The following is a 25,867-nucleotide window of genomic DNA, read 5'->3' on the forward strand; positions in this document are numbered from 1 at the left end:
CGTGCAAACCTGGTTTCACCACAAGCCTTTTCATCCTGCGGATCTGGTGTTTATCTCTCAGTGTAGCCAGAAAACAAGCTCTCAAGGTGATTAGCCCTATCATTTGACATGAATCAGATTGATGGCAATATGGTGAAATGCACCTTTCTGTTATTTTTCATCTCAGCTTAATCCATTTTAAGCTTCTGGGTGAGAAAAAGTCTGTGGAAGGTGAATTAGAGTGTAAAGCTGATAGTGTTTCTCAGCATTCTCTCCAGCTGAGGGTGTGACCTACTGGATTACGGGAACAGTAGTTTCTCCTCCAACCGTCTTCCAATTGTCTGATTTGGCTTTTATATTCTATTTTGAATCAGTTTTTCTTTTCATTATCAAGAGCGCATCGACATATTCTCAGGTTCTTTTCCTCCCCGATGCCATCAGTCATCTAAAAGTCTTTGGTTCACAGTTTGACTGAACAATAATAATAATAAATAATAAAAATCCAAGGAACATCTGTCGTTCTATTAATGACATATCTGTCCGATGGTTTGCTTCACGGGCCTCAAACCTGGCGGGTGACTTACTTAGGCACCAGTGTGTACAGTGCCGACTCTGACGTTGTTTGGATGAGAAATGCACAAAACATCGTTACAGCAAGAGCCCAAAATGTAAAATAACATTATGAATAATAATAATGTGCCAAGGCTCTGAAATGTGGGATAAATGAGCAAAAGTGATAAATCATCTCGGCTTACATTTTCAAAAGGGAAACAAAAACAGTGAGAGAGATATATGACAAATTTATGCTGTGGCATCAGTGCAAACCCCTGCAGTGTGAAGTGTTCCCACTCAGAGAGCCACTCATACTAGCATCATCCCTCGACTCCTATAACAGCATGCTACTTCACTTAGCAGCCTCCATTTGGGATGCAGCACAAACACGGTTTTTAGCGCTTTTATCTAATGCACTGCAACACTTTGCCGCACTAAAGGCGTGATTATTGTACGGAGGAAAAAGAAAGGGAGAAAGTGCGGCATGCGTTTAAGCATTTATTTAGACAGGGACTTAGCACCAAAGCTAACCACTCAAGGGCAGATGGCTTCCTGATTCCTGTTGCTCATTTAGTTCATTTTGCTAAATGGACTCTTTGCATATATTTTAATATAACACTAATTCCTTGCATCGTTATCCCTGTTTAAGCCCTAATGTCCCACTGAGTGTGTTTACTGTTTTGGAAAGAGCTAATTTATCTGCCGGATACCAAGCTATTGTCATTTTAACCATCTGCACTCCTCAAGGAAAAAAAACCCAACAACAACAAACCAAAACAGAAGGGATCAAAGTGAGGTTGGGGTGTTGATTTTAATCTCTGTGATGGGAGCAGTGTGGCATATGGTTGCTGTCTGATTTGCAGCAAAGCCAGGTGTGGAGTGGAGTGGAGTGGGGGCGTGGGGGGGTCTAAGAGGAGCTTTGCCGCCACACCCATCTGACGCTATCTTCAAACCAAGACAAAAACACCCGTTGCCCTTCGCGCTTCTCGGCCCCAATCGTGACAGTGAGGCTTGTTCTCACACTTTGGGGGGGGGGGGGGCACTGATTTAATAGAGGCGCGGTGTCAGCCCTGACCTCATCCACTGATGTCTTCACAGCTAATGCCCTAACATGTGACATTGACACTCGGCAAGACAAACAGTAAAGCAGGGGAGATGGATTGGCAGAGAGACTCGTACGTCTCTCTCTCTCTCTCTCTCTCTCTCTGGACGAAAGAGAATGATGGACAGTAGGCAGGGAAGACAGCGATGTCAATGTGGAATGACACTGAAACAAGCGGGGCTCACCTTATTTTCTGACACGACGCGACACGCGGTCTTGTGATGCTACATAGTAGTGCATGTCGTGTCACGTTATTTCACGTTATGTCATGTCATGTTACAGCGAGTTAAATCAAACAGTAATGATAATCAGGTCAAATCATAACAGATTTAAATCCAAGATAAAAATAGAAAGGTTTTTTTTTTATCTTGGAGAAGGGAAGACTTGGAGACTAAAAAGTTTTTTGTTTCAGACACCCATAGAATATATAAACGCAGGTTGCCTGATCCTCTTAAACATCTTAGAAGAAAGATAGTTCTGGCATTATTTTTAAATTTAATGCACTTAGTGAGGCACATATGTTCTATCTTTGTTGGTCTTTTTGTGGAAGGAGGTCACATCTTCAGTCTCCTGATTCTTCTCGACTTCATCATCTCTGTAAATGGCAATTACACAAGTGGGATTTCAGTTCGGGAAATAGCTCATAGTCAGACAGCAATGGGTTTGCTGCTCCTTCCCCCGCCATATTCTTGTCCATTTTTCCAAATAAAATTAAATGAAATTAAATTACGCTTTATAGTATACAGTGTTCCCCAAATTTGGAGTTAAACCTCTCAATTACTGTATAAAGGCCGAGAACACTATGAAGCACCCTCTTTTCATCATTTTATTGCTTAAAACTGGATTGTGAAAGTCTGGAAAAGCTACTAATAGCAGACTACTGACAGATCCCGATTGTCGATGTAGTATTTATGGCCCTGTACTGGCATGGCCTGCTGCGTGTTGGGGGGGGGGGGGCATTTCTCAAGAATCAGCAGAGGTCTGCGTGACTTTATTGTCGCCATTTGCTCAAGTCCGTCATGGTACGTGAGGCCCCCATGTGATTGGCCGCATGAAATCCATGCTTTGGATGTGTTGACTGTTCCAGGAAAATACATTGGAATGGAATGTGTATAGTATGTATAAAAATAAATTAAGTATGATGCAACCTTGTGAGTGTTGGCATTCTCTGTTCTTAACAAATGGGTCTCAAACATTGATTGGTCAAATACAGGTATGTCACTACTAGTAGAAACAAATGTTCAAAGCCATTTTGTGTTCCAAAGAAAAACCTACAGTACAACCTAAGAAAATAAATGTAAAGTATGTTCCATCAGAGGAAAAAGAGAGCTTGGTACAGAAAACATCATTAACAAGTCCAAAGCTGAAGTTGTTGAAGCAGCTTGTTGAATTAAGGACGTTCACAAGATGAGAAAAAATGTGACTTTAAATAAGTTGCTGGTGCCTGCTGCACTCAACATGTCCTCATTAGTCATTATCCTGTTCCCCCCTTAACCCGTAACACATGTGAAAGCTAGAAATTAAATGATGTGAGTGAAACTAAAAAAAAAACTTTTATGAGATTCGGAGAGAAAGCAGAACTGATTTGAAAGTGTGGAACTAAAGTAACCTTGATGTGATTCCTCTCCTTTGTCCGCTAAGGCTTGTTTTATTATGTTTGTGTTCTATTACTCTCTGTTCATACATAGCTGAACTCTGCTTAATGGACTAACCTGCCAAACTCACAGCAGCACAAACACAAAGGGCCTGCTGCTTTTAAAATGATTGAGCCATGACTTGTCAGCGAGAATTCCGCTCTCGCCCTTGAATGCTAATCGTGCAGTGTTTATGCCAAGCCACGTACGCACTCCCAGAGGATCCCGGGCTGGATTTCCAAACTCTTAAAACAAATCTTAACATGTTGTCAGCATAACAATGTCAATAAAATGACACTTCACTTTGTGTCGGCGAGGTATTTCATTTTCTTCCACCCCCACCAATAGGAAAAAGGGTTCAATAGGATTCCCCCGCAGCACTCCACGTTCTCTAAATCTGTGACACAGATTTTACAATCAGCCTGACAGCTGCCCCGAAACAAATGTAAATATGTGAAATGAAGATGCAACTAGAGTTCAGCTCTGGCGAAATAAAAATAAACCAGTTTTTTGTTGCTTTAAATGTTTTCTTAAGTCATGTTTGTATTTGTGACATAAATGTCATATGGGGGTAAGGGGTTGGGGTTACAATTTTCCAAATGGATGCAAGTGTGACCAACAGTTGAATTAAGTCATGCACATGTTTTCAGAAGTTACCAGTAGGAATGGCTCAGTACCACTTTTTTCATGTCTCTGACACCAATATGAAAACCTTGAATTTATACTGATATCAATCCATTAACAGTGTTTAACTATGTTAAACAACTTGGGTGTTGATACATTTCCCTAGTAGATACAACCAGCCTTTACCAAAATATAATGATCCAACTGTATGGAAGACAGTTAAGTATTTACATAATTTTTAGGCTTTACGGAGCTTATCAGACTCAAGGCATTTTGCCCATACATGCTCTATAGCAATACTAAATATCATTATTGGGTTATCCTTCTTACTAGGTCCTCCCTTTTTTGCCTGATCTTGATACCACTAACTGTTATTGTTCAATTGTATATTCTCATTCTGCAAATTCAAGGGAATTGTAGATAAAGACTGTCGTACACAACCACGAAGGGTTGAATCCTCAATCTCCTGATCCAAAGTCAGACACCTTATCCATTAGGCCACGTGATCTTATTGTGATATGCAGTTTTCCTTGCTCGAGTTCAGATATTTCAGCTCAGCATCTTCCTGAGATTTGTGTCTACTCCTAGCTTTTAGGATCCTATAACTTCAGCTAAAAACGAAAAAAAAAAAAAAAAAAAAATAATAATATTTTAACATGGCACTAAAATGGTTTGACATAATGTCTAGATAACCAATCATTGTCAACATTCTACCAATGATACTGGGCGTGAAAGTTCTCAGTCATCATCTTCTTCAGTAGTTGGTCTATGGGTGACTGGACTTGCTTGAGTTGAGTTGAAGACATTCGTTTCACCTCTCATCCAAGAGGCTTCTGCAGTTCTGACTAACTAGTAGGAAGATACCAGGTATTCAGAAGTGAAGAGGAGAAATGTCTTCAGCTCAACTCCTGAACAATGACTCCGTAGTCAATTTGAGGCCTTTTTAATTTTGTTTCTCGAATGGAGGTTAAATTCATGGTGCAATATATGGTTACCCAGTCAGAGTAACTAGCACAACCACGAAGGGACTCGAACCCTCAATCTTCTGATCCGAAGTCAGACGCCTTATCCATTAGGCCACGTGGTTCCTGTCTGGCTTGTAATAGGCATCAGTGACACTGTATATCACAGTTCAAATGTTACAACTTAAGCAAATGATGTTAAGCGTCTTCATGAGATTTGTGTCCACTCCTGTCTTTACATTGACCCTGTACTCTATGGGGTGTCAGAGTTAAAACGTTTTTCGATTAGGATCCTATACAATTACTAAAACAAAGTTACTTCTAAGCTTCTGCAACTGGCTGGAAACACACAACCATGAAGGAACCCTCAATATTGTGATCCGAAGTCAGACGCCTTGTCCATTAGGCCACATGGTCCATCTGCCTTGTTTTTGATAGGCTTCAATGATGTTGCATATCTCAATTTTCATATTTTCAGCTCTAAAGCAAATGATGTAGATTAAGCGTCTACTCTAAAATCTAGCGTGTTTGTGCTATTAAAATCTGTACCGTTATTTTGACCTCTTGGACCACCAGCAAAATATTCCGACATTGCAACTGTCCCTTTAAATGTATCACCATATCCACTCCATTAGCTGTGTGGATATGTATGTTCACAGCAAACCTTTCATGCGACCAGACTACATTCATGGTGGGGTGGATGCGAAAGACACTTTGTCGAGTCAAAACTACGAGTTGGAATATTTCAAATTGGGTGCCAAAATGGTGACACAATGTCAAGATAACCAATACCTGTCAACATTTAAATGACACTGAAACACTGAAGTCCCAACACCATGTCGTTGTTTCAGAAATGGAAGATATTACTTGCACCAGTAAGTTCCATTTTAAAATATATATTGTATATTCATTTTCTGCTAAGTATGAGGTGCCGGTGATGTTACACACAGGACCTCTAATGTGTCAACATCTAATCAGGTCACTTTGGAAATGAAACGAGGGGAAGACGAGGATGAGAAGAAGAAAGCTGAAGAAAAATTAAGTGGGGGGGGGGGGGGGGGGGGGGAGTGGTGGCGTTGGTGGGGGAGTCACTGCCGCCGCCCACCGCTGCCTGGCCCTGACACCTTGTGAAGAGTGCTCATTCATCACGCGGCGTAGGGCTTGAGCCTCCGTAAATCACTGTGGATAAAGGACATGCCGTAAAGAATGGAATTGTGAAGGTAAGGGTTTTAAATCCCCCTAGATGATCCGAGATAAACACGGAGAGACTTTTGACAGTCCCTCGTTACCGCCACGAGCGAGGAGCTGTCACCGCTCCCTCCTTTGCCTTTCATCTCTTGGTAACAGTCTGGCTGCTAATATCCTCAATTATCTCCGCAATATGTTGCTGGGAAAAAGGGAAAGTTCCTAGGAGGCATTTCGCACAGTTTAAAAGTTTTAATTTGACAGCTTGTGGTGTAATGATGAGTTGTGATGAGGGTAGAGAAAGGAGGGAGGGGCAGGTTAGAAGCCCACACCGAGCCTGTGACAAGTGATTGAGGCGGACTGAGAATGATTTGTGGATGCCACGTCTTTTAGAATCACGTGTCGGGAAGCCAAGTCGATGTTTCTCGGGTCGATGTCGGGGGGAATAAAAGAACAGATTTTTTCCTGATTGTTAATTGCTGATGTGTTTCATCTACTGGCTGGTTTTGGTAGGGAGACAAGTGTTTGTTTACATCAAAATCTATGTTGCAACAATTCTGAATTCAGTCCTTCACTCGCCACATGACATAAGGATGTCTTGTGCACCTCCCCCCTCGCCACATGAGTTCACATGGTGATGTAGGCAGAAGGGAGGGGAATGCTAACGGCAGTAATGGACAGAAAGATGTTCAAAATTAGCCAGCTTCAAGGTTTTGGTATGACTTGATTAGTTCCTGTCGGTCCTCTGGTCAAAGCTCCACCCCCAAAACACTGCAACTTGTTGTCTGTTGTAGAATTATTTTGCTGCACTAGTTCTTGTGTCCTAACATCGGCTTCACCTCAGCGTTTGTAAACCTACAGATTGTTGTGCGTGCAGTGTTGGTTAACGACAGTCCTGCGTGCTAGCCAAACATGTGGTACGAATTAAATGATTGTCAGGGTTAGTTGGAGTCTTGCGATAGTTACAGAAACAAGCTTTTTTCTCTCTTTTGTGCAACTCTACTCGACTCTTTTTGCTTTTCTATTAGCCATAGTACCTGATAGTACCTGGTTCATTTGGTACCTGAATTGGCAAAGTTGCAAGCCGAAAACATGCATGCACTGGAAAGCCGGCGATCAATCATGAACTGAATCACAATTCAGATTCAGACAATTCAAATCTTTTTTAATCGACTGATTTAAATGATTCAGTTACAGTGAAAACAACTGATTTGACCGTCACAAAGTTTGTGTCGCGTATAAAATAGTGTCACAAACTCATGATACCGTCCATGTTGAGGAGATACTGTGAAGTAGTGAAAATCTACATGACTGCTACCAAACTAAGTCGTGTCAAGTAGAGCCGTGTCATGCTAGAACTCGATCATGGAAAAGCGCCATTAGAAACAAATCACAGATGTGGCTTTTGGTTGTCGCTAACCCCTCCATGATGTTTAATTTCTCTTTTTATCACAGGACTCGCTGTCTCTGTTTCCTAAACTGTATGTAAATCCATCTGAACTTGCAGGAGGAAATATAGGCAGCATTTGCATAGACGGGGGCTCCCATTTGTCGTCGAGTGACGTCTGAGTCACAGTGCATGATGGAGACACAAAGGGCAAGAGAGTGTCACGTGAAGGTTGACTCTCAAGAAATATTCTCCCGCCTAAGTACCAAGGCAGGTAATTGTCTCCCCCCCCCCTTTTTTTCTTTTTTTCTGTAGCTGATGTACATACATAGCTTCAACTTGGAGGATAAACCAATCGATCATTCCAAGTGTCTGGAGTAATAAGTGAAAGTGATAAATCACAGCTTTGCACTCAGGTTTATGAAATATCGTGCAGGTGTTGGATGCATTATCTCGCAGTCAGTGTTCCCAGGCTGAGGTGCAGGTGTCGGAGCACGGACTGTATCCGGCAACTCTAATAGGAGGATCTGCCTCAGGTGGAAACACCTCATCACTCCATCAAGGACTTTTTTTGCGCTACGGCGCAATTAGCACTCACAATATTAACATAAGGATCAGTGTAACGCTTCCATCGGGGGGGAACTTTAAAAAAGTTCAAGGTAGTTCATGCAGGTGTGTCAATCTTCCTCCGCCGGAGTAATTGCCTCAGGTCCATCCGGCTCGAATCAGTGTACGATGAAGTCAGTGTAGCTTCAGTGGCGCGGTGACAGAGTATACACTCTCTTGCTCACATTAACAGCTTTCTCTTGATAGGTAAAAGTCCCAAATAATGGCTCCTGTGATGGAGTGAATCCAGGATAACAAATTGGCCCTTTGTGGTAACAACCCCCCTGTGAGCTTCCCAGGCACTCCGGATTGTCAGACGGCTTTGAGGAGAGTCAGGTCTACAACAGCGTATCACCGGGGGGAAACGCATCATGCCCTACAGGAAGATGGATAGTGTAGATTTGTAATGGTTCCCTTTGCTTTTGACAAAGTAACCCAACCTGCAACCTTCATCCTCATTGGCTCAGTAAAGGGCAACGGCTGAGGAAGCCGGCCTCAGATAAGTGAGGTCTGTCTCTCCGGCTGCCGCGTTATAAATTGCAGCTACCTCAATCATGTTGGTGAGACAAGGAAAAGCTGTCTCCCCCGTGACAACCTCCTTTTGACTTGACGTGCAAAAACAAAAGGAAGCGGCAACAAGAAAACAACAAATTGATACAAGGCAGGGGGGAGGCGTTGAAGGAGCGAGGGTTGAGCAGATTGTGGGACACGACGTCTTCCCCCGCAACATTTATTTAAACATTGCATAATGCGAGATTTTAATATTAAATTAAAAACGCTGTGCATGCTTCATTAAAAAAAAAGAGAGGGAGAGGGAAAAAAGAGAAAAGTAGGGCTGCAGGACAGAAGAGCTGCCAACGACCGTTAATTAAAGCCCCACAGATTCTCCTTGTTTGTCCAAATTTAGAACAAGATGTAATTCTGCTCGATATGCGAGAGATGTATAATCATGTAAGACTTCACTGATCTGCTGTGAGGAAAAGAGGTCAAATAATGGTTTCATTCAGATTTACATCGCTGCACATTATCTGTACTTTTGAATTTATTCATTAAGGCTTCTGTTATTTTTGCCCTTGTTCGTAATGTACATGCCTACATTGTTGCTCTTGTTATTGAGTTTCTTACAAATGGCTTTCTTGTGTTTTGTGGTCGTCTCGCTTGACCTATCGGGCTGCACTCTTCCTCCCATCATTTTGTCTGTTTGCTTCTTAGCAGTAATCTTTCAAAAAGATGTGCTCAAATATGGACAAAATGAACACAGAGTGTAGACAGATGGCTCCATCCTTTTCCATATAGGCTGTGGTGGTGTTGCAGCAGAGAAGGCACTTATGACAGTTCCTTTTTCTCACTTCAGTTTCTAGCCTTTAGCGCCTGGAAACCGAAGTTTGTCAACTGCTCTTTCCTCCCCCACACCACACCAAAGCCCATAGAGGAAAATCTGCAATTTAATATCAAGGCACACGGGAGTGGCTTATCCACTATTGCCTCCATAAATAAGCTCAAATGTGTTATCTTGTGATTTCAGTGTATGATATCCTTTGTTCTGATTTACCTCCGCGATACAAACTCACAAAGCACGCCAGCTCCTGTGTCCCCTTGAGCTAAAAAATGCGGATTTTCTCTCTGTGGAGTTTGGTTCAGGAGAGTGAAAAGTTTCCAAACTTCAGTTACCAAAAAAAAAAGGAAAAAGAAACAGGCTCACAGACTCACAGTGAGATACTGAGGCAAACACGTTCTTAAGATGGTGTAGATGTTGTTTTCAGTGACAGTGAGAGTCTGGGTCCAGGGCTGGTTCATGTAAATGTCAGCGTGCCGGGCAGTGAATCAGTGAGGATGATGTGTCAATACCTCATATCATCACTTGAAACACCACTGATAACACATATCTGTCAGGACAGCATTACCTGCCTCCTCCATTACATTTATTCTGTACTATTTGTAGTTTGGATTTTTATTTGTGAAATCACTTCAAGCAATATGTATTTTATATATGTCGTCCGTGAAACCACAGAAACTGAAATGTCCTTTTGTGATTGACAAAGTTTTTTGTATCTGTTTGTATCACTGAGCATAAATGACCGTTTAGTGTAGTTTTTAAGTCTGTATTTCCACCAGTGGTAGGGGTGGAAATCACAGGCTACAACACTATCTGATATGATATATGGTCCTCGATACCAATAATGTCACGATACATCAACACATTGCGAAACAATCATATAGCAACGATACGTCACAATATACATATGTCTAAGTGAAGAAAACCAAAACCATGTATTGAACGCGGATAGAGCATCTCTTAAAGTCTTTTTTTCCACCATTATCCTCCTGTAAACTCCCCTCTTCTTCGTCGGCCAGGTAACTTCCACCCAAGTTTGCGTTTAGCGGCACCCAGCAAGTGAAACTGGCAGGGACTGTTTACTTTAGAGCGCCTTAATTTGTCTGATATTTTGACCACACCCCTAATAAGTAATATAATCCACTATCTAAGCAAGTTATTTGGGTGACCTGGCCCTTTAAACCTCTTATGGCGCATTTCCACCGGCTCTACTTGCCTCGCCTCGCCTCGCCTCGCCACGCCACGGTTTAAGTAGCGTTTCCACTAGCATTGTACCTGGTACCAGGTACTATTTTTAGTACCTGTTCTGGCGAGGTTCCAATCGTGCTAGTAGTAGGTACTATGCGATGATTGGTCAGACTGCTGGCCGCTGACTGGCCAGAGTGCCGTCACAGGAAGAGACGTCCCACACAGAAATCAGGCCGAACAGCGCCGAACTGTAGATCACTTAAAACTACTTAACAATCCCAAAAACGTGGGTTAATCTCCAACAACTACCAGGGAAACCTCTATATTTAACAGGAGTCTTTTAAAATAGAGTGGCGTATTTAGGGACAGTGCCGCTGATCGCGAGCCGCATCACAGACCGCTGCTGCTGTAGTCTGTGGGGTAGGAGGCTGCACTCCGGAGACGTGCGGACAGAAATCAAGCCGAACATTGCCAAATTGTAAATAAGTTAAAACTACTTAACAATCCTAAAAACGTGGGTTAATCTCCAACAACTACAGAAGTCTGGGGTAAAGTCACTAGTCACTCGTGTGTGCGTGTGTGTGTGTGTGTGTGTGTGTGTGTGTGTCGCGTGTAAAACTAACTCACCGCAGTTTCACTCAGCCATGCAAGGATGACTCCGCCCACGTTAATAGGTACTTTTTTGTAGTGGAGATGTAACCTAATCGGGCCGTCGCGAGGCGGGGCGAGTAGAGCCGGTGGAAATGCGCCATTACACAACAACACAGGTGTTCTCACTTTTGTTTTGGACTAATTAGACCTGACTAGAATTCCTCATACCATGTGGGTGTTTACATGCTGCTTCTGCTGATTGATCTTTTATTTATTTGTTGTTTTATTGTAGCTCCAGTCTTGGAGACGTTTTACTGTCCGTGCTACTACGTACGTTTAGCAACAATGTACGCATCTGCGACACTGACTTTTATGGATTTAGTTTTACAGAATGAGTTCCTGCAGGTCAGTGCCTTCACTGGACATTTATTTTTACTGTTGCAAAGTGTTGAAAAGAGAGTTGTTGTTGTTGTTGTATACAATGGTATAAAACCTTGTTGTTGCTTGGACAAACACACAGTTTTTTGGTGATCAAAGTCTCCTTGAAAGAGCAGAGATATTTGACAGAGGAGTTTGAGGCTGAGGAAATACATTTCCGTTTCCTTTCAAACCCACTCTCCTACTGTTGTTGTTGTTGTTGTTGTTTTGAACCACACGGAACAACTCGTTCGCACTTGCTCTTTTTTTTCTCTCAGAAGAGAGAGAGTATTAATCACGTGACCTCATCTCGCTGAACTCTGTCTGTAAATATGAGACTAATTTTCTCCCTGCGTGGATAATCATCTTAGCGGGAACCAGAATCAGATATTTTCACCTTCATAAACTCGCTTGTGGGAATTTTTCTTTCCCGACTTCGTCACGCTTCTCATCTGATTATTCCAGACAAAATCTCTGCGCCGAGTGTTGACTCCATTCTTGCGATGGTTTTGGGTGAAAGTGAAATTCTACTTCTGATAAGAACAGTTTTTTTTGTCTTTTTGTAGTCGGTGCTATTTTTTTCTTCTTCTTTCTTTTAGTGTAGTTTAGATCTATTATTGTAATATGATATTATTACAGTATGGTTTCTTTCCATATTCTTTCCTTTTATTTATATTTTTTTCTCATGTTTTTCCCTTCAATTAATCCTTATCAGGGCTCCAGACTAACTTTTTGAATTGGTTGCACTGGTGCACTGGCACAAAATTTAGGTGCACTCGAATTTTAATTTGATACTCTGATTTAAATTTGGTGAAAGGCAGCTCCTCTTTGGCGATGTTGTATGCAACATTAAATTTGATAATAATTTCTGATTCCTCAGAGGACCTGATTGCTGCTGCCTGCCGCTGAAAAGCAGCTGGGAGAGGGTCAACTTTCTCCACACACCGGTCCTGGCATGTAGTGTGTTTTTTGGACATGCTGTGTTTTTTTAAAGTTTCGATACGAAACGTTGTTGACCCGCTTACAAATGCACTATTACCGGCCATACTCTGACCGCACTCATGACAGTATACACAGGGCATTATATTACGTCCTTTATCGTACCGTAACCAGGGAAACTGTTTCTACCAGTCCTGCCTAAAAGAATACGTTTTCAGCTTCTTACTCTGAGTCTCAGGGCCGGGCTCTTTCTCTGACTCGGTTGTCTCCTCTGGTTCCGCGTCTGATGCCGCCGAAGGACCGGGGCTTGGCATCTCAGCAGGAACCGAGGGAATGGCAGTAGGGTTGGTTGTCGGCTTAGATTGTTTCGTGAAAAAACTTTCAATACTTCTGCCCCTCTTCATTTAGCCTCGTTTTGTCTCTTTTCCCTTCCGCTGCTGTGGCGCTCAGGTCGCTGCGCCGCTCGTATTTTTTTTTTATGTTTTGCCGCTCACAAATTTTAAATACACACAACGGAGAGCAGTGACCACAGCCAATCTGAGGCAAAGTTCCGCCCAAACTCTGTCTCTTTTTGGTTTAGACCAAGATAATTATCTACCATGATTGTCAGTTGAGTCACAGGAGAACACAGAGAGATGATGTGCTTGCAAAGTACATTTATATTTTTTAGATGCACCGGTGCGACCTCGAAAAAAAAGGTGCACTCTTAAAATTTTTGGTCGCATATGCGACCAAAATGGTCGCACTCTGGAGCCCTGCTTATATAAACTAAATTATTTATTAAAATGTTTTACATTAAAACAACACAAGTTATCACATGAGAATGAGATCATTTATTGTGTTATAATGTCAAATATGTCACATCACAGTTCACATTAGATTTAGAAAATCTTTACATTATAAAGCGAAAAAAAAATCACTGTCAGAATTAGATCATTTATCATGTTAGAATAACAAAATCTTCACCTTTTTATAAATGCAGCCATTTCATGTTAAATTGAGGAAAAATACCACGTTATAAAGTGGAACATTAGAAATGTTAGAGAATGATTAAAGTTTTATAAAATGAAATATTTCACGTTGAAATGAGAAAATCTTCAAGTTATGAAGTATGAAACATTGGAAACATTAGAATAAATGTTAGACGAAGAGTCTTTCACATTCTGACATCAAATATTTCACATTCTCACTTTATAATGAGAATTTATGTAGTTAGGACGTGACTTTTAGTTTTTTTTTATGTCATAATAAGGTGAAAATCTTTGGTTACGCTGTTTAAAAACTTCATGTTGCTATACCATCAAACTTTACACGTTATTTTGTGATGCTCATTTATTTTATTTTCGTTTTTTCCTGGCGTGGCAGCGCTTCTCGCTTCAGCAGCCGGGGCATTAGATATTTGGCAAATTCTCAGACAAAGGTATTTATCACACGTTACCACAGTTGACTGAACTTCATTTTTTTTTTTTTTTTGGAAATATGAGACTGGTTTTTCTCCTGCCGGGATAATCAATTTAACAGTGGGGGAAAATAATCAGATATTTCACCTTGAAATGCTTCACGACTTGTTTGTGGGGGGGATTTTTTAAAAGTCGTCATGGCTCCGGCCTGATTTTCGGAAAACGAATGATGATGAAATAAAAAAAGCAAAGATTCTGCAGCACAGCTTCTCCTAACTCTCCTAACACACAAATCTCATATTTAATTAAAAGTCAGTCTCCTCACTCTGACAGCAGATGGAACGTTTTGGCCCTAAAAACACTGGCGTGTTGGCAAAATCTTCTCACCACAGACCACACAAGTTTACCATCTGATTTTCTTTCAGGATCATCAATCAGTGACCATGTGGAGAGGCTTTAATAACTCTGGTACATATAATATGTGCAAATGTAACATCATACCTGCTGTGTGGATGCCACACTATCAAGACCAAGAAGTAAACTTTTAAGAGTATCAGTCGCATTGTTTTCCATGACTTCATAGTTGGGAATATTGTTTTTGGTGGCTCTGAGTGTCTGTCTGTGCTTCCGCACTTGCTTGCACTTGCCATTATGACCAACAGAGGCCGCCAGAGGCTTGTTGCATGAATGGGGTGAAGTCTGCCATCTCTGATTGCCTTGTTGACGGAGTCGTCATAGCAACGGCTGCTGCGAAACTGCCGTGATGTGGTTTCATACACGACACTAATGACTTGTAAAGCATTTTTCTGTGTAACTGAATCATGATCGATCGCCCACTTTCATTAGTGCTGTCGCTAAATACACCAAAGACTTGACATTTTAGATTTCCTTTGCTAAATATTGGATTAATTAACACATGTTTTCAGGATTTTTAACTGATCTACAGTTGGACATTGTTGGCTTTGATTCTTGTGTCGGACGTCGCACTCATGACTCTTCAGTGACAACACTCTCTGACCAATCAGTGGCCGGCAGTCTATGGTCACACTTCAGTATCGGCTCAGCTTGTTTGGAACCTCGTCAGAGCAGGTACCAAAAAAAGCACCGGGGCTATCACTAGCTAGACACTAACCCCCAACATTTTACTGGATTTCTTTGCAGCATAGGCAGTTTTTACCATCGCTGAAATAATGACCTCTCCACTAAGGGGACGTATGCAGCTGCTTAATAGTACAGCCTTTATGATTAAAGGTTATTAGAGTTAACCCTTAGAACACAATGCATTTTTTTCCACGACTATGTTAACACATTTATACAGAGGCGATAAGAATGTGCAATATAGATTGAATTTGTGAAATTTGGAATTACGTTAAAGTTCCAAGTTTGTCTGCTCATTCGAAAAAACAACACTATTTTGTGACTTTTTGCTCAATTGTCACCACTGTTTTGTTTTGTTTTTTAATATGTGAAGATGAAAAAATGCATTTTGTAAAGCCTGAAAATATGACCTACAAACGCAAACCCCCTGGTTGTCCATATAAGGAGTTGTGTATCATCCCCGCGCCACTGATCTGTGCCAAATGTGACAAATCAGTCGGTTTACATTCAAACGATATTGAATAAGTCTATCTGCTCCACACAAGATTATTCTGTTCCACGCTACACACAGGTAGTGATTTGTTTTCGTGAAGCTCCAGTAAAGCCAGGTGACCACAAACAGGTTAAAGTTTGACTGCTGAATGTCCAGCAGTTCCAGAATTTCAGTTTCCAGATGAAGGACACAGCAAACAAAATGAGGAAAAGTTGCACACTGCTGCTTTAATTTCTCCTGGATCACTGGGTTGAGTCACTGCTCTTGTCTCTGATGTTTGTCTCTTGTCTGGCACATTAACAGAGGAAACAGCAGCTGAGTCACTTCATCGCAGCTAATAATGCCAAGAGGGGTTACAGTACTGCTAATATCCTTTATTTATTAAGTCTTATTACTGTATCTGTTTTAAAGTGAAGCACTTGTTAGAAGCGGAGTTTCAAGCACACACAAAGACCTTGTTGAGAGCACAAAAGTGTTATTTAAAGGCCTCCACTGCCCTCATCGTCCACACCAGCTCCTCTCACTGAGCTGTAATCACACCACATGAAATATTATACAGCTTTTTTTGTTTTTGTTACAGGGTGGAATGAACTCGACAGTTTGTGCTGGTGACCCCTTTTGTTTTGTCTGTAGTGCTCTAACTCGGGTTTCACGCGCGGCCTTATGTGGATTATTGCACTTGATGTCTCACGAGAAGACGCAATCCATCCCCATTTAGCTTGCCACAGGGTGACAGTTGTCCTGAAGCTCTGACTGTGGCTCAGGGCTGTGCGTTTGGATTCTGTTGTTCACAGCGGCAACTCCCCGTCACGTTAGCTACCGCTGCTGGTAAACCTCCTTTCTAGTAGAATAGAATAGAATAGAATAGAATCTTATTCAAATAGGGACAATACAGTGAACATAGTTCCAATAGAAAGAATGCAACTGATGTGCTGTATGTATTCTAAAACTACACTACATACTTCACTGAAACACCCCAAACAAGACAAATAAACCTAAACAGTGAAGGGGTACAGCTTTGTTTTTCTTTTAGCCAGCACTTAACCTTTGTTGTAAACAATTTTATATCTGATATTCATTTGATTTTTTAGGTTGGCAATGTGTTCAGACAGTCCAAATGTAGTCTTCCGATAAAGTATTCTCCTGTTACCAGTCTATTTGATTGATTATAAAAAAGTGGATCAGTTACGGTGACTATTCGTAACATATTTAAAACATAAAAAACACAAAACTTATATCTAGGGCTGCACAATATTAGGAAATCATGTGATAACATTGCTGAATATTACGATGAAGATATCAGTCGTGACTGATGAAAAGATACTAACAAAAGCATTTGCTGGTTTAAGAAGTTTATTTATAGATCCGGTTCAACGACAAGGCTTTACAATAAAAAAAGAGAAAAATGGAGCAGCAGCAGTATTAAAGATTTAGAAGACATATAATAAAACACAATAAAAACATTTAAATAGAGAGGTAAAAGAAAGAGGCGACAGCAGCTTCCCCATGTTTTGTCCGGAGTAAACCTGACCCAGATGACCTTAGTAGTCTGGATGGTTCATAGTGAGCAACCAGGTCAGTTAAGGCTTCTTGTCTTAGCAAATCATTTTATTTCAAGCTGTTTTCATACAGGTTTACACAGGAAGTTGTTGTTACTGAAGCCAGTGGCTCTTATTTTGAAGGCCAGGTTGAAGGAAGTGATGATGGCTAAGAGGAGAGAAGTTGATGGTGTACATGGTGTGTGAAAGAAAAACTATGAAGAGACCATGACTTTATGTGAGGAGTCATTTATTGCAGTTCAAGCGCCCGTTTGTGATATGTATGTAGTGCACGTTGACGATAGGTTTATGATATATCATTCAGCCCTCGTTTTATCAGTGATTGCGTTCATTAAAACAAATATTGCAGCTCCAAAGACTTCCTAATTTGAAGTGCATCTATTGTGGTGTGAATGTGAAGATACAATGTGGGAGAACAAATACAATGTGGCAGCGGCAGCAGAAGGTATTGAGTTAGTGGACTTTATGTGTTTATGTTTGCTGAAGTGATTACATTTACGAGGTTTCTTGAATGCATCTCAACATGCTGTCAACCCTGCATTTCTTTCACAAATTCTCATGTGCTGGAGTTTAGTTTTGCTCGAAATAGCCTTTCTTTAAACAAAAAAAGAGAATCACACATTCTTTACTCAAGTACTACGTAAGAGACGAGGTTAAAATGCAGGAAAATATACAAAAAAAAAACAAAAAAACGTGTTTGACTCATCTCCCATTACCAGTTGATCAATTTGTCTGTATTTTTGTTTTCCTCCAGTGAGTCATTGTCAGTGTCCCAGTATTTTAGAAAGGAGTAAACACGGCACACAATAGATGGATTAAAGTACCACAGAAACTGTGACATTAATAATGCATTTATTTATCGAGTGCTTTCAAAGATCCTCAGATGATTTTTACTTTAAAAATAACAACAATTCCACGTTGAAAGACGTCAGGTAACAATGACGGTTACACATCTCACACTTCAGTCGCCGAGTGTCATAATGTCAGCGCAGAAAAGATGCAACGTCAGAAAAAAAGCAGAAGAAGAACAAGAAAATGGCTCGTATTTACTTGGCATTTTGTTTCCATTACTGCCAACTGGAGCCAAATCTGTTAAAAGGCCAAGTTTCTTAAGTCTATTCCTGGTGCAGGTTTATTAATTTAAAGCTGCAGTAACAAATGACAGGGTTCCCACGAGTCCTTGAAATCCTTGGCAGTTTGTGAATTTGACAAAAAAATGTTTTAAAGGCCCTTGAAAGTTATTGAAAAGTGCCCTAAATAGACATGGATCATTGAAAGTGCTTGAATTTTGTGCAAGAAATAAGCAAGTTGATATTTAGGTAAATGTCGCCCTTGTTTGTTATGATTCCACCTACTGTTTCATGCCCTGCATTGCTCAATGTACGTAGACTAGGCCTATGCAGGGCAAATGTGGAGTCGTAATTACTAGCGGTGTTGTGGACACTGTTCGGTGTCTCTCTCAAATGATAACGTGATGCCTGGGAGATGAACATTCCAAGATCTCTGTCTCACCAAAGACAATTTACAAAGACTGATTTTGACCAAGATCCCAAGGACAATCACTAGCCCGGATCAATAATAGTGGACGTCGTCATGGACGAAGACAAGCTCTTACAAGTTGCCCTCCCATCTTAAGCTGTGTCTTCACATTTGGTCCTTGAATTTGAGGGAATTAGTCCTGGGTAGTCCTTGAATTTGATGTCGATCAAGGTGTGGGAACCCTGAAAGCTACAAACCCTGAGCTGAGTTATTTCAGTAATTAAATTTCCTTTTTGTCAACACCAATTTGACTCCTGTTTGCGGTCATCTCACTGCAATGTTGTCTGTACATATACAGGATATACTCATTTGACAATAGTTTGAATGTAACAGACATTTGTTTGTATTTAAAAGCAGGGTTAAGCTACATATTTCTGTCATTATTAAGCAACAATTCCATCAGATTGTTCTTTATATTTATCTTTTAATCACAGTGTTTAAACCAGTGAGCCGTGTTAACTGCTCCTTGAGGATGGTAGATCAAAACATCCAGTTGTGTGAATATGGACAAGCCCAGTTGCTCAAATTGGGGGAAAAATATCATCAGAGACAGATCCAACACTGAACAGCTTACCCAGGCTGTCATAAAAAAAGAAAAGATGCCCACTGTGCAGGAGCACAAATGACCTATTTAGCATCATGCTAACAGCAGAAGCTGCACACAATCTGAAAACTCAGATTCCTCTTCACCAAAAACTGTTCACAAGCGTTTCCTGAATGACAGAGGTTCACAAAACTTCCAGGAACGAACACACACAAAACACACGCTCACTGTGGCCCAGCAAGATAAACAGATGCTAAAGCGTGGCCTTGCATTTTTTAAGACTTTGGAAAACCCCAATTACTTGCACAAACGTGAAAATGGTAAATGACTATGCATGAAGGCGGCAAGATGTTAGAGGTCAAAGTGGTTCCCTGATGGTTCGGCGTCCTCGTACCGAAGCGAAGCCTCCTCTGTCACCTCCTCTGCCGCTCCCCCCCAACAACCCTCTGCATTCAATCCATCCAGGAGGAGCTGTGCCCTTCCTACCAACACGCTGATGTTTAATTCATTCGCCGGCACCCGGGGGACGCTCATAACAACAACAGAAAAAAACAAAACAAAAAAAAAAGACAAAAGGAGACTCAAAAACTGAGAAAAATGGGGGGGAAACCACAGAAGAGAAAGGAAATTAGGAGCTAAATGTTTGATGTGAAATGAATGACGGGGCTCAGAGCAAGGACACTTAGGACATTTAGAAGAAAACATCATAAGTGCGGGGCTGTGAAGACAAATAAACCCGGCTTCCTGATGTTTTTCACACATCAAGGATTGGATGAGGCCAGTGGAGATGTTGCTGGACATCTTGGCGTGCTCCCTCTTAATCAGAGGTTGATTAAGCGCACTTTCCAAGGCATGGATTAGGGAGCTCCCCTCGGACGCGGCTAAATTGGTCGGAAGGGAAGGCAGGCAGAGCGTTGAGCGGCACCGGGGGAACTTTTGATGTGTCAGTCAGACTCTGGCATGGCTCGTTTTATTGACCTTCCCATCCTCGATTTGTGACAGATCCCCCGGTGCTGGTGTAGGTGAGGTTGATGAAGGAGCTTGAGAGAGAGAGAGAGAAAGCGAGGAAAGGTTGGAGGAGATTTGGCTTTTGAAGAATTTCCAAATTCAGCTGATCACAGTGGAGCTGCCACAAGCATCAACCGTGATTTATAACAATGAAGGGCACAGTGTTCCGTTAGGTGTTGGCGACCTGGATGCTTTTCAAGAATTGTATTTCTGTCTTTTTTTTTTGCTTTAATTGGCAACCGCAAAGGTCCTCGTTTCAGATCCAGGATGTTGCACTTGGAACACCTCCAGGATTTATTGGCAAAATCTAAAAAAACATACTTCTAGGTAGGGATAATACCCGGTATTGGTCCAATACTGGTCAAAATCACTGGATCTTATATCGGCAAAAAGTAAAGCTAAATATCACAGTAATGCATCTCTAAGCACTGACTGAAAAGTGGAAAATAAAAAGCAGCATTGACATTTTAACTCGGCCAATTTCGTATTGGAAAGCAGAATCATTTACCGTTATGGATAGGTGGTAAACTCAAACAGTAGATCCCGAAGTACACAAATGTTATTTAAAAGATGTTAAAACACTGATGTCATTATCAGAATATTCTCACGATTGTGATTAGGGCTGCCAAGATTAGTCGACTAGTCATGATTATGTCGACTATCAAATTTGTCGGCAACAAATTTAATAATCCACACAATCGTTCATTTTCAAAGCTTTGTTTTTCTCTCAAAACTGCCCCTGCACCTGTCTGCCTTTCTGTCCTTGATGCACTTGCGCAGTTGTGGTTATCGGGGTCAGCCATGATGTCACCGGAAAAGTTATGCCCAAACAGTATCATGGCTGGCCGGCAACAGAGCTTGAAAGTTTGGGAGCATTTTACCAAAATAAAAGAGAAGAATGTGCAATGCAAAATCTGCAAGGCAGAACTTGCCTTCCATGGCAGTACGACGGCGATGCACGAGCATCTGAAAAGGAAGCAATGGCTGATTACATTTCTGACGCAGAGAGACAGTCGTCTCGGTAAGCTTATTGGCTAGTTAACTAGTAAAATTAACGTCAACAGTGAGCTACTTACTTATAGCTGTAAACGTTGATATTAACGATGACAATTTCATTAGCCATTCATTGCTGTAATGTTATAACAGCGATGTCATGTTTGAATAGGAAATGTGATAACGCTAATGTTTTATAATATATATTCAGTAAAACTTTAGATTGGGGAACACATATTCACTATTACTAGGTGCTCACCAGCATGCATAAATAGCACACTAGCCCTTTATTAGTAATTATTAAGCACGTACTAACACCTTATTAAACATAACCTTGTTCTACCTCTATTACGACATGAATTAAGATTTTTCCTGATTAAGGTGTTAATACGTGCTTAATAATTACTAATAAAGATCTGGTATGCTACTTATATGCATGTTAGTAAGCACCTAGTTAATGGTGAATATGTGTTCCTAATCTAAAGTGTTACCATATATTCATTTTGCATATTTTTTGGTTAAATTTTACAATGCACTAAACATTTACAGCTAAAACATGTTAAAGGCCAGAGTTGTGCCTTAATTTTATTTTATTTATCACATTAAAAAATGTCAGAAATGCTGCTACAAGCTACAAAGTTCATTAAAAGTTGAATGAACTATCATCTTAATTGTTTTTATGTTTAGTTAGCACATACCTTAAACACTTCAAGCTGGAAGCTAATGATGGTTATATAAATGCAGCTGCATGCTGGTGCGATTAGCTGCATATTACGTATGATCCGATTAGTCGACTAATCGCAAAAATAGTTTGTGGCAGCCCTAATTGTGATACCTACTTGTAGATTGTTATGTTGTTATGGGTGTAAAACCACTTTCAATTCTTAGAATAAGCTTTTTAATAAGTACTTTTACTAAGTGTGCCATCTTCTACGCTAACAAGGAACAGCTCCGACCACATAAATACATAAGTCAATGAAGAAAAATGAGGAAATAGCAGAGGGCTTTTCTACATCCTTTCTGGTTCTTAAAGGCCACCGTAGTTCCCTGACGAGCTTTGGAGCAGCAAAGTTCGAGTGTCCTTGGTTTGTTGTAATCTTCAGTCTCCCCATTGGATGTCACTAATTCACACTAGACCTTTAAAGGCCACCATGATATTTTTTTTCCTCCCATTTAATGTATTCACACATTAATATTTTCAGTCAAAATAAGCTTTTATTTTATTATTTTTTCCCAAGGTCAATCATTTCAAAGTTCTGCTTTCGCTGGCTGCACGTCTGACTTACCAGAATAGATGCTGTTTGACGTTGTGGTATTCAAATATTGGGTGAAAAAAATCCTATTGAAATAAGTAAAAATATGCACAGCCATGACTGTTTAAAAACAAACATGACCTTTCCAGTTTGAACTCTTCAACCTGCGTGTTAGACAGTTAAAGTTTAAGCTTCTAAACCAACTAAGCTCTCTGTTGCTTGCTTGGTGTTTCAGTTTACTGCTGCCTCATTTGGTTAGTTTGTGCTACTTTGGTAAATGTAAACAGAGGATTTAAAAACGCCCAATTCACAAAATTACAGATTTGAAGTGGTTGAAGGAGGAGACGGTGGATCAGCAACTCCTGTGTACCATCATGTAAAATCACTGATTTTCTCTATGGACTTTGGTGTGAGGGAGAAGTCTCCAGCGAGAAAAAGTACATTATTCATTTCCTTTATCGCACAATGCTTAACAGGGAATAATGAATAGTGAGAGTGTTCTGGTTGACGCGCAGAGACTTTTGGACAGCTGATCCACTGGGAAATCGTCGCCTGGTCATTTTCAATCCTCTCTGACTTTCAAATCGACTTTGATTTAGATCCAAACAAATGGTTTTTACTCGCGTCATCCTCCGTCCACCGTTCATTTATTTAATCGCGCACAACAGCTCAGCTCTAAATATAACCATTCCACCACTGTGTGTGTGTGTGTGTCATTTATCGATTTATGGTTAATAATAGTCTAACCCTTTTTCCCGGACTGGCATGTAACCACTTTCGTGGAAGGAACGGCATTATTCATGTTTCCGGCGTTTAATGTAATGAGTCGGGCGGTTAATGTGATCCCGCTTCAGACACAAAGGGGATCTCTCAACCCCCCCGCCACAGACTGGCGACCTCTGCACCCGACATAACAACGGGACGTGTCATCACTGATTTATTTTGCCCTTGAACCTCCTCGTGAAAAGGACCTTAGTGGAATAGCCTTTCAAAGAAGCCGCAAAGCCCGGAGATGAAATGAACGCCGTGGCTGAAACTATTGAAAGGCGGTGCGGGTTCGTGGCTGAAGGCTTTTTTTTTTTTTTGAGACAGAGCTGTTATCTAAAATGTGCTATATATTTTTTTACACACAGCACAGCTCTTGGACGGGCTGATCAGATAGTCTGAGATGAATCTGACTTGGCCTGTGAGCAGCAGTCACTGCCTCCTGCATCGCCTGGGCCATGAGTGGAATCTGCAATTCCTCACCACAGATAGAAATCAATTCAAATTCAGCCAAGGCCGCAACACCTCCTCAGTAAGGCACTGCGACCCCCACCCAACCCCCTCCGACCTACATGTATACGCTCAAATTTCATAATGAACAGATAAGGATTAATACAATTTTCAAACTGTCAACACCTGCCAGACAGCACGTCATGAATGAGTTTATCATCAGTGCACCGTGATTTTTTTCCCATGCACATCGCGGAACACAAACATGCCGCGTCCAATCCATAAACATGACTCCATGGTAACCGTGTGAGGAGGCACATTACTCAGTCAGCATCAGTGTGCAGAGCCTTATTAACTCAGTCCATTTGCTTGTGGTGTAATTATTGTCTGCTTACAATTCAGCCACAATCCGCCGCGCAACCTGTGACGACACGCCGTCATGATGTGGCCCGTTTGAGTGACAGAGATCAAGAGATCAGGAGAGCAAATGGAAAAGGAGGCCTGTCTGCAGCCTCATCAGGAGGAGCACACTGTTGCTCTGGGTTAATAGGCGTACTCCAGGGAGGTATTAGCTGCAGAAAGTAAAGAGGGCACGAGTCGATACAGAGAAATCGGATATGTGATGCCGATTCTTTTTTTTTTAAGTCAGTAGGTTTTTTAGCCAATATACTTATTTTTCATTCATGTAATAAGATAAAATAGTTAAATAATAACAAACGACACAAGCAAGAACAAAGCTTTTGGGGTACAACATTTTGAAAACACAGTTGGTTTAAACAGGTTTTTGACCAGTGGGAATATATTTAATCATTAACCACTAATGGGTCAGGATGAGTGGGAATATAACACCCGCGCTAATTTCCTATTTGTCTTATGCCAAAATAAAGCATAGTCAAGCGCCATTGTCTTAAAAATGTACAGACTGTCTTTCCCAATTTGTTCGATTTCTTTGCAGCATAGGCAGTTGGTACCAATGCTGCATTAATGAACGTTCCACTGAGGGGACGTAGTACGTGCAGCTGCCTTTTAGAACAGCCAATAGGAGGCGCAGTCTCACAGAACTGCTCGGTGAGTGGGACAGGATCTCCCATCAAGATTTCCCCCAAGTCTAGAGGAGCAGGAGTCTCATTCTCTCTCAAATCTCTTTCGCTCTTTATGATGAAAGGTAATTATTAAATGAATTAATGATCAATAATGACAACATATGTTGCCTTCCTCAGCTATAGTGTGTAACTTTGACTGTAGATGTACACAAATGTCAGTTCCATTCAAGCCAATGTCAAATGACATCACACTGCTGATTTACAGTAGTCTATCAGCTCCACACGACACACGCTTTACTCGGTTTAGCCGTTTCGTCAATCTGTGTGTCTGCACTACAGTGCACTGATATATTTTTCAATACAAATATGGTAAAAACTACATCAAACCTTTGGGTGAAATAAATTAAATTTCTGAGAACACAAAATGTGCATTTTTTAAAAGAATAATTGGCCAGTGATGGAAATGAAGTTTCTTTAAAGTTTCCAATCAGGACTTTTTTTATGCGTCTAAAAACAGGTTGATTTAAAGCTGCCTGTTGTCACGGGGCTTTATCCATTCCTGGTCCAAAGCTTTGTGAAGTTTTCTACACATGTCAGCATTAAATGAAACACCGAGATCCGATGAAAGAACACTTAATTTGAGCTGGACACTCTGTAGTACCATCCACAAATATCCTCGCCATCTGCTTCCTGCACTCACAGCAGCCAAACACTGTGCTCAAAATACTCTCAGCCCGACTGAGGCTTGATTGAGGAACAAAGGAATAGGAGGAAAGTACACAACAACAGCGCCGTTAACTGGAGATCCTGCAGAACCAGAGTCCAGCTCATTGTCTGGATCCCAGAAGGAGGAGGAGGATATGTGAAGTGTATAAGGCAGTGGGGGGAAGGCCACTCGCAGTGGAGTGGACCTGTGATCGATTGGGATGAGAAGTGGCTTAGCCGTACCTCTGCGTGTCAATAGCTTCACCCGCTCCCTCAACCTGTGTGATAAAACAGAGGCTCAGGGTGTAAAATCTCAAGCCGGGGAATCTTCCTGCCTCACGACATTTTCATCTCCATGACTTTAGCTTTAAATCTAACAAACATCTGTCTGACCGTTATCACAGAACTGTCCAACGGTTTGCTTGACAGGCTTCAAACTTGGCAGCTGACTTAACTAAGAGCACCAGTTTGTGCAGGGCCGACTTTGACAGTGTTTGGATAAGATTTGCGTGGGA

General features: G+C 41.2%; 1 protein-coding gene and 1 non-coding gene across 3 annotated transcripts in view; one reads left to right on the forward strand and one right to left on the reverse strand.

Moving 5' to 3' along the window:
- The window catches only part of LOC131474972 (RNA binding protein fox-1 homolog 3-like), a 519,357-nt gene that overhangs the window by 26,201 nt on the left and 467,289 nt on the right, over window positions 1-25,867 (forward strand). The window lies entirely within an intron of this gene.
- trnar-ucg (transfer RNA arginine (anticodon UCG)) lies at window positions 4,906-4,978 on the reverse strand. Its single transcript has one exon. It is a non-coding gene; the product is annotated as a tRNA-Arg (tRNA).

Source organism: Solea solea, chromosome 16 (assembly GCF_958295425.1).
Source record: "Solea solea chromosome 16, fSolSol10.1, whole genome shotgun sequence".
Lineage (NCBI taxonomy): Eukaryota > Metazoa > Chordata > Actinopteri > Pleuronectiformes > Soleidae > Solea > Solea solea.